A 14,481-nucleotide genomic window follows, 5' to 3' on the forward strand; every position below is an offset into this window, starting at 1 on the left:
AATGGTTTCAGAACCGTCCATCACTGATGAACCAGGTGAACAACACTGTGTTTCTATGTCTCGTACTTGTATACAAGGAGGCACAACCCAATTCTAACTTGACTTTGGTTTTATAGTAACGTGCATCATGGGTGAAAAAGTGTTCTCTCAGGATGACAGCTTCATCAAAATACTCGAACTTTTCCCATTTAAGCCATGAAACCTCTAGCGATTTACATAAAGTAGAGCAGAGCCATTCATGAATCCGCCTCTCTCAAGTCCCCTCTGCAATTTGACTGGATGGCTTTGCTCGCTGCCTCCCTCTCCCTCTCCCTCCCCATCTCTCTCTCACACACACACTCACACACACTGTATGGCACTGTCTGATCTGAATGGAGCAGATGTGAAGGGGTTAAATTGAAATAAAGCCTCGAACCAAATGGTTATCCATGCTCATTCATACTCTTTTACTGCTGCACACACACACACACACACACACACACACACACAATATTCAATTAGGATGACAGTTACTTCAGGAGGCGTAGAGAGGGAAGCAGCATGCTGCTGTGGCTCACTACAAGTTAAGGAGATGCACATTTCTAATGTTTTCTACAGCAGTTAAAGGAAAATTTCGAAGTGGCCAGGGAGATGACTGAAAGAATACAGCTAAATACATTAGCCTTGTAAATATATCACAAAAATATATTTATGTTTTTTTTTTTAAACTACTCCTACAGAGTAATATAATAATTGTAACTGCATGGTATAGCAATTATCTGAACAAGATTACAAAGTGCTTTACAAACTGCAGGTACAGATATTCTGTATTGTACCATCAAAAACTCAACATCAACAACAATCGTAACAGTGGGATTACTTGACCAGTTTACTCAAATTTTGAACAAGCTCACCAGTCAATAGTCAAAGCAAGTGACATCTTCTGTGAACAGACTTACTCCTTTAAAGAGGGGACGATTTACTGCTCAACAGATGATGTTTGTACATGGCGATAGAAATGAACGAATCATTTGCATAGATGGGCATACAAACTCTGAGTAAACATCCATATACATTTAGTGAACACACTCATTAAAAAACACAGACATAAAATACTAATTTGTTCACATGACTTAACCACTCATGTACCGTATCAACCAGACTGGCAGCCATTAGGGCCCAAAACAGATGGTTAATGATCAACAATAACCAACAATTTGCAAGAACACTGTATTTAAATTCAACTTTCTAATGGAACATTACAAAGCCTTTTCCTCTACAAGAAACAAACAGTAGGTTACTATTTTAAGTCACGTTTATTGCAGTTAAACTGCAGCACGACGAATGATAAAGAAGTAAATGCTTCTGATGCTAAAAACAATTCAATGAAAAAATGATACAACACCAACAGAAACTGGCCATTCTTCATGTCAGGCCTAAAGTGTAAATAAAGATTAAATGAATATCAATCAAATAAGAAAAACTGGTACTTTGGTGTCAACAGTTATAATCTTTTGGGAAAATAAACATTGAGGGCCTGAGCCTGTACACGCAGGGTAAAACGAGATCTGTATCACTGAGACAATCTAATGGTGTCCATCTCATCTGTTTTTCTCAATCGATGACACACACACGTCTGCTAATCACAATCTGTAAGTGTCTTTCATGCATCTTAATGGTGTGAACCCCATCTGCTCACCACCTTTTCTATTTCCCCTATTTATTACCCTCAATTCCCCTAAACGCCTTTGCACACACTAGAAAAATAATCAATCACACTAAAAACCTGCATTGTCAAATGGAAAAAAAAGTCAACATTCATTGCAGCAGATTGCAGAGTTTCATTGAGTTGTTATTGGCCCTGGTCATTTCCCATGTGTAAGCTACCTATTAACTTCCCATTCTGTTAATGGTTAGCAAGACAAACATGTCAACAGTCGAGGTACAAACTATGACTAGCAGCACATCAATGGAACAGTTCAAGTGACCTTTATAATGAAGAGCAGCCAATAAAGCTGACAATCACTACACTGTCATATATAACCATGTTTTTTACTACGTCCACATCTTGGCAGAAGGGGTCAGAAAAAAGTCAAGCCTAGATTCCAAATGGTCATAAAATATTGGTCCAACTAGTTTACCTCATGTTATTACCATAGAGGTTAGAAGAAAATGTTTGGATCAGATTGAAAAAAGGGTCAAGTTTTAAAGTGAAATTGGAATTTCCAATAAAGCAGTGAGCACCAGTGTAAATCATGCTTATGTTGGCACGTATGTTTTTACCTTTACAGTGTGACTTGTGTAATGTTTATGATAAAAATTAAAAAAAAGTCAAGCCATCCTCTTAATTATTCAGTTTTACTCTTGTCAGCTTGTAGAAAACTGGATTAAAAAAAATATGGAAATGTTTGCTTAAGTGGCCGGGTATTGACTGAGATCAAAACTAAAGACAGGTATATCCCTACAACTGCTCAAACACAAAAGGAAAGTCTCAGGAGCGACCTGTTAGCTGCATTGTTGGTCATCTTTTTATAAGCTCATCAGGAATTTATAAACCAACAGAGGAGTACCAGGATATTTATGATGATGAAACAACACATATCTGAGAGGTGACGCATGATCTGACTTCACTCAGATCCAGGAAGCAGTGGCTCCAGGTGGAGAGACATAACGTGGGGCTGAAGTAGCCATAAATTATCTGAGAGTTTAAACAATAGCAGTTGTCCACAAATATCTCAAAATAAGCTCGGAGTCTGAAAAACGACAACTCCTTAACACAACCTAAGCAGCTTGTCTCTACCACACCCTCTTTATAAGACACTTAAAGTTACAGAAACTAAAACACAAAAAAACACTTCTGCTCCACCATACAGCAGTTGGTGTCATTTCCAGGGATAACAGCAACCTTACACCTCTCTAACCCTGTTTCCTTATCTCCCGGACACATCAAACAGGCCTACAGGCCACCCACTCACAGTCTGCAGCGCTAACCGGATACCTACTGTGCAACATGACAACACAACAAACAGCGTCACGCAGCACCAACAGGGCAAAGGTGCATCTCACCCCTGCCCGCGTTGCTCTCTGAGACGTTCCAAGAGAACAAAAATGTGACCATTTCACATTAATGTATTCTTCCAAATGCAGGTAGGAAATATTTTGGTGGGGATAAGGTCTTTATACTTGCGCAGCGGGCGGACAGGCTCGCACATATGTTACGCCTCCTGTGGACAAGCTTTATTGACACAAAGAAATGTTAGTGGGCCATGAGGGGAGGCAGAAGACGGTGCTGCTGGGAGTTTCCTTCCGCAAAATGGAGTCTTGTTTTCGACTGACAGGAATGAGAGAGAGAGGAGGAAGGAGTGAGGGGGGTCATCGGGGGGCAGATGGGAAGGAGGGGAGGAGAGAGGGAGGGGGGGTGCAGTAAAGGAGGAGTGGAGGGGAGGAGGGGTTGTCATGCAGTCAGCAGCTGGCTATGAGAGCCACTGTGTCTTTAAAATAATGAGCCATCTCCTCTCTCCACCCAGGTTTGGGAGCAGGGGGACACAGGAGAGGGAGAATGAGTCGTGGGATTGTGGGCAAAAGAGGGGGAAGAAGACGAAGGGGTGAGTGAGATGGTGGGAGGGGGTGAAAGTGTAACCTGAGCCCAAGCAGGAATACAGAGTGACGTAAGGGACCTACAGGACGGTTGGTGATCACATGCATGAATGGAGGGCCGCTATGGACCTCTGTTACATGACACACATGCACAGTCGTGTCTCCATGGCTTCAGAGGACATTGCATTAACTTACTTTCAATTCCCTGATTAACATTATGCATATTTGTCTTCATAAGTAAGACAAGTCCCTGTTATGTAAACACTTTTAGCTCCTCACAACACACCTGGACCACACACACATATGGCCCCCCACCCCCTTGATGAGGGGTCAGGGACACAAACAGAACAAGTTTCTACCTACAATAAACAAACAGAGACTATAACTGGATATGTGATGGACAAATATGCGACAAAAGGACAGACAGAATCACAGCACTTGGAGACAGACATACAGAGAGACACCTGCTGAACAGTTTTTCATTTCTGTGTTGTCTAAAGAAAGGATAGTGTCAAACAAAAGGCTCTGGGGCTTTGATTCACATAACTCACTTAAACGGACTAAGTCCAGGTTGGAGCTTCATGTGTGATACAGAAAGGGGGAGAAAAGAGATTGTGTTGGTGGGGGGATTTTTTTGGGTGGACAATAACCGTGACCCCTCTGCAGCTCACCCTCCCACTGAGGACCACCCATAAGCAGACAGCCCGGTGCTCTCACTGGCCGTACAGGAGCTCTTAATTACAATAACAACCCAATCAGCCACTAATGAGCCGGGGTGAGGGGGTGGGGTTTGTGTCTGAGCAGGGCAGAGAGAGAATGGAATAACAGAGCACAGACTGGAACGTACTGTGCCATACTGTGTGGACCTCTATAGGAGAAATGTGGGCCATCCCACCCGCCTTCCCTGTCTGTTTGACACTTAATTTGGCAGCAGGAATGAGGAGAGGAGCAGGAGGAGGGAGGTATGGTGGAGGTGGGGGGGGGTGTCAGACAGAAAGAAAGCACAGAGATGGAGCGATGTGCATAACTTTAAGAATTCAAATAGAGAAGAACAAATTAACACTTAAATGTTCAGTTAGAAATACACAGGGAAATGTATCCTGGGAGATGTCAGATCTATTGTTATTTGAAAAAAGCATCCATATGCTGTCTAGACATTTGTGACTATTTGAGATGTTTCAATAGTTACGAGGTCTTTTCACACATTTAAGCTGAAACATTAATGAATGGCACTCAGAGTGCAAACCTCCTCCAAGGTCCATCATCCCCTTAAATTTAATCAAGCCTCACCAAATTTCACACACTCATAGACATCAGTCCCCTAAATGTGCCAGATTTATGTTCACCAAGAACCATAACTTATTCCCTGATAACCATGAAAATGTTGAAGTAAAAAAATTATCCTGGATTTTATTAGTTTCTTTTTGGACCCTTATTGCATCCTTCCTCCAACTTTGGTGGTTTTTGTGTAATCTTACTAAGAAACCAACCAACCAAAAAATGAATGGTCAAATTGCTGAAGCTGTGATGGCTTCAAATATTAATGCAAGTAATGATTTAATGTTATTCAACAAGATTTATTTTGACTGTTATCTTAATATGATGTAAACACATCCCAAATAGAAACATCCTCCATACAAAAACAGAAAAGTGACCTTGACCTTAGATCATCAAAATCAGGCAGTCTGTGAGTCCATGTGAGCTCTTCTACAGAATTTGAAGAAATTCCCGGAAGGTGTATTTGAGTGAGTGAAACAGATGGATGTACGTATGGACATGGACACAAATGAAAAGACAATTGCAAGCCAGTCAGTAAGACGCTCTTTCCTCTTTGAGAATGACTGGTTGCATTTTTGCTGTGCAGGCAGCGTATGCAAAACAGATCAATAAGCAGAATGTAATGAAATGGGTCTAAATGATGTTATTTAACAGATGGACTGATTGTTTTTCTGTAAGATTGGACAGACAAGGTGGATTTTGATGGGGTTCATTTCCTATCATGTAGAAAAATGTTCCTTTTGGTTTTTACAACATTGGGTCACATTTGCTGGATAATACAGCATCCTCAGAAAATGTGCATATATCGATATTAAAACAGCATATTGTTCAATCCTTTTATTAAAAAGGTCCAGATCCTCACACTCAACCAAATATCAGCAAACTGCAGTTAACCAATAAGTGTAAGGCTGCACATGTTTAAACCCTATGAAATACTCAGTATTTCAGTAATTTGTATACACTAAAAATCAACACTGTCCATACCGTTCAAGTGTGTATTATGAAACTAAGCAGTCAAAACTCCAGTACTTTTAATATACTTGGGAACTGAACATATTTTTATTATAAAAGTGAGACTCTAAAATCAAGTCTTGTATGAATCCAACAAAATGTTTTCAGGCCATGAGCACAATCCAGTGTTAATAAGCTATATGGTGGCAACTGAGAATAAAATATTCTAATTTAGATTTAACTACACAGAAAATTGAGGCTGTGCGGAGTGGCGGGTTGGTTTATGTTGTGTGCAACAGTGTGATGTGAAGAAGAAGAAAACATCTGGTGTGACAATCTTACTTCTCTCCATTGTAGATATTGCTTACATCACATGAATATCAGCCTTCAGGACTGCTGTAACACCATCATTTCAACTCAGAAATGAGCATGACTGGTGCAACACAGATCTCCAATAGAAGCTGCCATCTCCACTATTCAGCGAGCACCCACAGCTGCAGCCTCCGTTATAGTGTAGCTACAATTTCAGAAAGATTCTTTTCTTATTTTAGAGTTGTGCTCCCTGGGGAGAATTTAATATGCTTCAGCTAACAGTAGCTGGCTAGCTAGCCGGTGCTGGCTGGCAATGAGAAAGTGGATCATGGTTGCAGTTTTAGAAGGTGAGAACAGAGCGCTCTTTGGCCCACAGGCCATCCTGCCTCTGCCTTTCACTGCAGCGGAGGGCAGCCGCACGTTAGCTTAGCGTGAAACTAGACCTGTCTAGCATGAAATCAGGTGGCAGCTAACTTCGGACTGTGAGAAGTTTCCCCTCTCGCTCAGCTTAGTTGCACGTTGCCCCTGATGAGGTGATCTGCTGATTATAGATTTGTCAACAGCTCAGTTGCTGAACAAACCCCAGGAGAGAGAATATGTGGCCGTGGTGCCAAGTGGACTGCCAGTGGAAAATGCATTTGTTTGTTAATATAGCGGTGGAAAGTCCTGAGAAGTAAAGCCAGCTCCCTTTGCTCCCACTGCCAAGCTGTGGCTTCTACAGCAAAGAAATTATGCTGAGAAAATGCATGAGAGGCATTTTGATTAACATGTACCAACTTGTACCTCCAAAACAAAGAGAGCTGAGGACCAAAATAACACTACCTGAGCCAGGGAGCGGGGGGGCATGCTGACTGGAAACAGGCTCCAGGTGCCATAAAATATATATTAGTTTTAAAAGATTCTGATCACAAAGAGAGGGAACAGTGATCAAGTGATATGACAAGCAAGCGAACACGTGTTCTCTACCGGACCTGTACTTCCACATTTGAGGACATCAGATAAAGCTGGGGGGGGCTTGCGGGGGCCGACAGCGCAGAGATAGAGGCAGCGTGTGGGTTGGAGCACCTGTTCCTCCATTGCCTCTGCCTCCCATTGAGGTGCACGGCAAGGGGAGCTGGTCTAACCTATTTATATACAACATTGGGTCTCGTTGCAGCTGTGGCAGAGGGCCAGACTGTGGCAGATTGAGGCAGGTAGAAAAGAGCAACATGCAGGCCCTGCGCTGTCAGATGGCTGGCCAAGAGAAGAGAGAGGCCTAAATCAGATCACACTGGTGACTTTGGCTCGCCTTCTTCCCTCTACCTCCTGGCAGTGGCAAAGGAGAGAGAGGAGGGGAGGAGGAGGGAAGGAACGAGAAAGGAAGAAAGATAGATACAGACAGAGGGAGACGAAGACACAGAAAAGTAAATAGAGAGAAAGAATGAGGAAGAGAAAAAGAAAAGGAGGAGGAGTGGTGCCAGGGTCACTGTCACTTGTTTTTGAAAACAGTGACTCACTATTTTCTAGTTCCAAGTGGCGTCTCAATCGACCTTGGGACTCACGGCTCACAGGGGAGGAAAAGAATGAACAGCAGAAAGAGTGTGGACTGCCATGTTTGACAACTGCAAAGTGTAACAGGCTACATGATGGAATCTGAGCCTTCATGTCCATGACTCTACCAACACTAACACAATTACTCACAATCTAGAGATTTACATGACAATTAATAATTAAACAACATTAAGAATCCAGACCAATTCCTACTCTAAGTAGATATAGTGTTTCCTGAACCTGGCCCCTCTAACAATCTCTGCATTCCTGGGACCATCTAAGTGGATATTCTCCACCACTGGTCTCAGAGTTAACAGACTGAGAACAACACTAACCCCACATCATGTGGACATGTTGCTATTCCTGATTAAAAAACAGAAGAGAAGCTGTCTGTAATGCTGAGGACTGAGGACGAGGACAGCCTGTTTACTTTACTTTTACTCAAATGCAGCTGCTCACACCTGGCATTAAAACACGTCACCGTATGTGTCCCCAGTGACCACTTGTGATCAGATCTCACTTCTCCTCTTTATATGCAAATTCTCCTGAACATTAATTTAAGTTGAGTAGTTTTTTGTGAAAGCCTGCTGATCTGTTTATTCAGTTAAGTTATGTTCACAGCAGAGCTGAAGACATACACAAGGAAATAGAAATTCAAAATTCTCAGTACAGAATGTATAATACATAAATGGTCCAAGAGGATTTTCCTGAATTTTCATTCACGCAAACTGCCTTTACAAGAAAAATACACCAAACTTGACTTGTTTACTATGACTTAAATGCACTTTACTGTTACTCTGATAAAACAATGTTATTTCCAACAAATACAGACTCATACATGTTCTCTCTGGTATTCCACCTATATGACCAATCACAACCAACATGTTCCCTTTGTAGAAAGTAATGGGACAGCTGGTAACACACAAACCAAAGAAAAGAAATCTGAAAAATTCTGGACACGCCTTAAAAACAGCTAAACCAGGTGGTGCTCAAAACAAATAAAGCGCATGTTGGGGGGAGCAGCATTCCTTACATAGCATTTTGGAACAGACAGAGGAGAGAAACGGGAGCAGGTAATCAACTGCAGGCTGGACAGTGCTGAAGACAGTGCAAGACAGACAACACACACACAAAACGCCACACTTGCACATAGTGAGTAATACAAAAAACATCTGATGTTCCTTTTCATCTTCCCACGTCAGTGAGTGCAGCGCAGTGCAGTGTCTTGGTGTGGTGAGCCTCAGCCTAAGAGGGAAGCAGCCGGGGCTCAGTATCCCTGCTTGACTTGCAGCCACACGGCAGCAGCTGCAGGGCCCGGCCCCACCAACGCTCCGACCCACAAACCAGAGCTACACATGAGGCTGGATGAGCTACGCCTGCCTGGCGGCTCGGTCAAGTCCACTTCTTCTAGCCAGTATGGCATCTTTTCTTTCTCCGAATTTTTGTCTATATGTTTAGGCCTCTTCATTGGAAGACTAGCAGTAAGGCTACATCATTAAGACTCAATCAGCTATGACAAGAATGATTAAAATAGGAATAACACAGTAGGAGATCTGTGATGGGACTCTGCCTAAACTCTGTATCAACACTTGAACACTCAGTTTGACATTGAGTAGTTTTAACCTTCAGCTATAACAGTTTAGGGGTATAGTAGAGGTGTTTCCTGTGTGGTAAGCTCCAAGTGAGCTCATCCCAAGCATGGCAAATCCTTGTTATTTGACTGGATTGTGGCAAGGCTGCCAACTCCAAGCTACAGCTGAAGCCAAAATTTGATGAAGAAAAACACCACACAAGAGGAGAAAATTATTTGATTCTCGCAGCCTCAAAATGAGACTGAAATTCTACTTGTGTGAATGTATGAGGGTTTGTGTGTGTATTAAAAGGAATAAGGAGACAAGTGAGCAAGCAGGGGAGATGGGGAAAGAATAAAGACAGAAAAAAAGGCGGGATTTGAAAGATGGAGAGAGCAGAGTGGCAGAGGAGAGCAAATTGAGAGACTTGACATCATGAGAGTCGACAAACCAATACGGAAAAGAGGGGAAGGCAGGAGGTATGGAGAGTGAAGGGGCCAGGTCAGTTTAATGGCCTGTTTGTCTGCGCTGTTAGACCACCAGCTCTCACTGGCTGCTGCAGGAAAACCTCTCACACACAAACAAACCCTGCCTTTGCTTCCTTCTTTCCATATCTCTCCCTCCTTCTACCTTTTCCATCGCTCAGACCTGTACCCACATCTTCAGCGCCTCCTTCCATTTACCAAAAACACAAACTGTTTGACTTTCTTTTTTGCAGGAAAATGTTCTCTCTGCTTTAGATGCCAGTTCTTTGTATGAATTGATACCATCTGACATAAAGTAGGAGATTATTCCTACTGTGTTATCAATAAACACACATGCGTAACTAACCCCTTCCCTGCTGTTTGTTTTTCCACAAAAAAAACCTTCATACTGTTCCAAAGACTTTCAATCGCCGCCCTCCCCTCTGTTGGTTTTTCCATACAGGATATCCACGAGCATGCTAGGTATGGCCCGGATCATATACTGACGTCATGTTAGCTTTGAAAAGGTCCCGTTGGCCAACAAATCAGCTGACCGGCCACTGACAGACTGGTCCCTTGAGTGTAGGGTCTGTGGCCACAGCAGTATTGTAAAATGACTTCCATTCATTAAGCTGTCATTTAACAGCTAGGCATGATTCAATATGGGCCCCCTCTAACTGTAAGTGAATTAGGAATGCTTGATGCAAGCTCATAAACTAGGTGAAAGCTCTTTGTCTCTGTCCTAGCATCAGTCCCTCACACGTTAGCTCTCAGATAGCAGCTCAAGTATCAGCTCTAAACATTTAAGACGATCCCTACACTCTAGTCTTGTCTTTGTATGTGCCACCTTATGACCAGTTAAACATTGTTACCGCAGCAAAGTGCACAGCACAAAGATCAACAACTATCCAGTGATAATAATAAAACAACTGGGTCTCAGCTGAATGCCTCAGAGATTAATCTCTTGCCATAACTGATGCTTTCTGTCTCCTACAATATATACACACACTCAGGAAGGATAAATGTCAAACCAGTAATTTCATTTTACAAACTGGACTTAAAACATCATTGGTGCCCATTACTTTGGTTTTAGTTAACTCCACCGAGAAGGTTATGTTTTCACCCCTGTAGGTTTGTTGATTGTTTGTTACCAAGATTACGCAAAAACTAGACTGATTGCGACAACACTTGGGGGGGGGGGGGGGGGGGGGGGTATGGGAGCAGTAAGGGAAAAACCCTTTAAATATTGGTGCTGATGCAGGAATTCTTCTTATTTTTTTTTTACATCGTGAGGTTCTGCGTTTTAACCATATTTCCAGGAAATAATTACTTGATCTGGATGAGGTGAAAAAAATCGGGCACATTTATTTGACCGATCTCTATGAGGGTGTTTGATGATGATTTTGAGAACTGGAAATACATTGTGGTTTTATATAACCAATTTAAATTTGATTTAATCTGTCAAAAATCCACATTTGCTCAAATTTAAAGAACAAATACCTCTGACAGTTGAAGGGTTTCGTGCCTTTATACATTTTTTGTGTAATTTTCCAAATTCTCCCCATGGGTTGAAATATTGGTTGGTATAAATATGAGAGGGCTCAATTGATTTGCAGTGAATGTCTTCCAGATTTATGAGAAACTGAACTAGCAGATGTATGCTGGGCTGGCATGTAGAAGACTAGGTATTAGTGGGTTTGTTATTACATGAATTACTGCCAAGGATTTAATAAACGATGCTGGTCAATAGATAAAACTCTCTTTACTCCAGACACACAAAAACAAACCAGTTAATAAAAAAACAGTTAACAGTTAATAAAACCCGCTAATAAAAATCATACAAGCATATATTCTGTAATTAAAAGATCACATTTACTGCCTGGACAGTGGTTTTGTGAGGCATGGCCAGATTCTCACCCATCTGGTTTCATGACTAGTGGGTGAAATGGTGCAATGGGGCACAGCAGGCGCAGGAAAAAAGAAGCAAAAGAAGGAGCTTTGTGAAAACCTCTCTCTGTAAAGCGGGTGGTTTCCATCAGCCTCTCCATCTGTTGTAATATCGGGGAAGTCGTAGTGAAGTGTGTGTTTGTGTAACATACAGAGGAAGTAGAGGAGGTCGAGTACAGTTTGGTTTGAGGTGATTTTGCCAGTATTATTCTGTATGTGTCCCTTACCAGAAAAGATCAATCCTCAAAATTGAGATGTCAGTCACACTATTTATCAAAAGTAATAAGGATCAATGCAAAATATAAATGGGTACTATGGTGAGTCTGGGACAAAGTTCACTATTATGACCCACTTATTGAGATACAGTAGGTTACTCCCACACAGTACACGACACATGCTGATTGACGAGTGGCCCATACATGATTACTGATATTCTTTTATGGCTCTAAAAACGATCAGGATTAGAGGCCTGCACTAAGACGGGAACGTGGACAGCGGGTTTGAACTACAGTATGTTATTTCTCATTGTGGGGGGGAAAATCTGCAATGAAATGATTGCGCAATATTTTTAACATCTAAATCAGCTTATATGAAGCCTAGTTGAGTGCAAGGATTTGTATTATTGTAAAATCGTATCACACCACCTTTGACTCCTTCACTTCTGCTCAAGTAACTGTCACTACCGACGTGTACATCGGGGGGGGGGGGCTAAAGGAGCCTACTGCCAGCGAGCACTAGTGTTGTCACCATAGCAACCCATTTGTGGCTAGCTCATCGGGACAAAGTTGCTTTGGATAAAAGAGTAAATTTTAAGTATTACTTAGGCCTAGCTGTAATGAGCAGGTCTAATAAGAGAGGACACACAAAACACCAAGAAGGGGAGAGGGAGAGGTGTCAAATGGATGGTATTCACACCTTTAAGAGGAGGCTTTCACACCATATACAGAGCAGGATTAGCAGGTGTGTGTCTGTGTGTGTGAGAGAGAGAGAGAGAGAGAGAAAGAGACAGATCCGCAGGCTGTGAGCATCTGCAGCATGAAAGAAAAACAAATCAGTGGATGAGAGTGAACCCTCTTACCCCTGAACGTTAAAGCAACCGAAGGGGAGGGAGGGAGAACGAAAGATGGATATGGGAGGAGAGGGAGGTCCGGTAAGGCAGGAGAGTGAACACAGTGAGCACGGACACAGGAGGGAAAAGTTTCTCTGGTGCATATATACAGCTTCTCGCTTTCCTCAACCAATCTAGTTACTGTTAATGTCCGTTCAAACCCTATTTCATCATAATTTGAAAATGATTTCTTGATTTATGACCAATTAATGTTTTGTTAAGTTACAGTGACCTTGACCTTTTACGACCAAATTACAAATCACATGACCTTCATCCTTGAATTCGAGACGATGTACGAGCCAGATGTAATTAAATTCCTTCCAGACGTTCCTGATATATGACGTTCACAAGAAAGAGCCAGACGTGAGGTCACAGCGACATTTGACCACCAGGATCTAATCAGTTCATTCCTGAGTCAAAGTGAATGTTAGTGGCTGACTTGAAGAAATTCCCTCGAGTCCTTCCCGAGATATGGGAATCGAGCACACGATTAGAAAATAGAAAATCTCAGACAAGGTAAAGCCTCACTGCAATAAAACTGAATTGACTGCTGGAAGTGTAACTTTCAAGATGTTGCAGGGGTTTCTGAACTGTAACAACCGCAGTACATATATAATTATGCATATTTAAATCTGCTTTAAATTCAGCCTCCCTCTCTGAAGTTGCACTAATGTAGATACATCTGTAAACACCTTTAAAAAACGATCTACACAGTTGCTTTCATAAAACGTCTGCTGCCCAGTGAAGGTCAAAACAATACAAAAACACTTGTCTTGTACTGGGCAGGCGAGAGACACTCGAGCCAAAAAGCTTCAGGTCATTCCTGGCTAACAGATTTCAACATGAACGATTGTTTGAAAAGCGCAGATAAAAAACAAACTCTGCGGGGAGTCTTTTTGCAGACATAATGGCATGACGGTAATTTCTACTAATAGTCCTCGTCCAATTCAAACCAAAATAGCCATTTCACCCATATGAGTTTTAGACAGCATCTTGGGAAAAAACATATTTATAATTTTTAGAGATAGAGGGACAAAATAAAGAGATCTATACAAATCAGGACATGGATGTGGCCTTTGTCAGTGTCTGGTCCTGCCTGGAAAAGGCCCCGAAAGATCCCTGTGGTGATCCCTGCATTACAGAGCCAGCTCAAGTTGGATTTTCCTGTGAAGTCACCAACGGTTAAAATAGAGTAGATCCAAACAGCAACAAGGACTATCGAATCAGATTGTTGCAGCATGGCGTAACGGCGCTCCCAGTGTGTGTGTATGTGTGATCCACACACTCCATCCTTCCCCTCCCAACCTGACCACATTTCTGTGCAGTGAGCAGAGTTTTACATAAACAGTCACAGTTCTTTCTCTAGAACTGGGAGTCAGAGAGGAGGTCATCTGCTACTAAACTGTACACACAGATCACACACACATTACAGTTACTCATTTAACTTACAAGCTGGCCTGATAATGTGTTGGAAAGGAAGATGTCTATGTAGTGACGTATCAGAAAAGTTAGAAAATGTCCCTTTATTTTCTTGTAAGTGCAAAACTCTGCATTAAGATCATGAATTAACTTACATTAATTGATCTAAATGTACCAAGACAATAAACTTACTGTTGTCTCCCAGTGCACAATGAATGAGACATTAATGAATTGCAAATCTCAGAAACAAATAACTGTGAATTGAGGAAGTCATAAAGTCAGGTTTTGTATTTCATCCTCTGCTTGCATGGCAAACTCACAGAAG

General features: G+C 42.0%; 1 protein-coding gene across 1 annotated transcript in view; it reads right to left on the reverse strand.

Moving 5' to 3' along the window:
* insrb (insulin receptor b) overlaps positions 1 to 14,481 on the reverse strand; it is a 77,352-nt gene that overhangs the window by 57,009 nt on the left and 5,862 nt on the right. The window lies entirely within an intron of this gene.

This window comes from Platichthys flesus, chromosome 9, assembly GCF_949316205.1.
Source record: "Platichthys flesus chromosome 9, fPlaFle2.1, whole genome shotgun sequence".
Classification (NCBI taxonomy): Eukaryota; Metazoa; Chordata; class Actinopteri; order Pleuronectiformes; family Pleuronectidae; genus Platichthys; species Platichthys flesus.